The following is a 1193-nucleotide window of genomic DNA, read 5'->3' as shown; positions in this document are numbered from 1 at the left end:
TGGGGACTCCTGATTTGCATAAACTTAATGATAACCACACTTCATAAATCCAGAAGTGAGATACATAGCATAAGACATGAGGGAACAGAGAGAAAATCCATAAAACACCACCAAATTAAAATAACAGAAAAAAAAAGACAAAGAAACAATGGAGACACCAAGCTACCAGAAACCAAGATAAATTGGCTATAGGAAATCTCATATTTTGAGAACCCTCCTAAATGCAAATGGACTGAACTCACCAATAAAAAGGCACAGAGTAGCAGATTGGATCCCCCCCACCCCCCCACAAACATGTTCTGCCTTTAAGAAACATTCACCTACAAAGAAAAATATAGACTCAAAGTGAAAGGGTGAAAAAGGATGATTCAAGCATTCAGAGAAAGGTGGTTATAGCTGTACTTATATCTGATGAAATAAACTTCAAGATAAAATAAAAAGTAAGGAGAGAAAATGATGGACACTTCATAATGATAAATAGAAACATACATCAAGAAAACCTAACACTTATTAATCTCTATGCTCCCAATCAGAGAGCATCAAAATATAAAAGCATCTACTAAAAGAACTAAATAAAGAAACTGACAAAAACACAATTATAGTAAGTGAACTAAAAACTCCACTGTCAGAGATAAACAGATCATCTAAAAACAGAAAATTAATTAAAAAAAATAACATCCTTAAGTGATATGTTAGACCAATTGGACATAATCAACATTTACAGAGCCTTTCATCATAAATCAGCAGCTTATACATTCTTCTCTAGTGCACATGGAACATTCCCGAGGATAGATCATATATTCAGATAAAAAACTTGCCTCAACAAATTTAAGGAAATTGAAATGATACCGAGCATATTCTCTGATCATAATGCTTTGAAACTAGAAATCAACTGTAAAAATAAAGCAGGAAGAGCCATAAATATGTGGAGATTAGACAACATGCTACAGAAGAATGACTGGGTCAGATAAGAAATAAAAGGAGATCAAGAAATACATAGAAACAATAAGAATGAATGTAAAACATATCAAAACTTTTGGGACACAGCAAAAAGGTTAATAAGATGGAAGTTCGCACCTTTTATTTCCTTTAACTTTTTTTTCTTTTTTTTAGGCGAGGCAACCGTTGGTCGACCTCACAGATTGCAAGGACCTCGTCAGTTTATAATCCCTTATATTTTTTTTTATTTTTTA

The sequence above is a fragment of the Pteropus vampyrus genome, unplaced genomic scaffold (assembly GCF_000151845.1).
Source record: "Pteropus vampyrus isolate Shadow unplaced genomic scaffold, Pvam_2.0 Scaffold284, whole genome shotgun sequence".
NCBI classification, from domain to species: domain Eukaryota; kingdom Metazoa; phylum Chordata; class Mammalia; order Chiroptera; family Pteropodidae; genus Pteropus; species Pteropus vampyrus.
Note: the sequence above shows the minus strand (reverse complement) of the source record.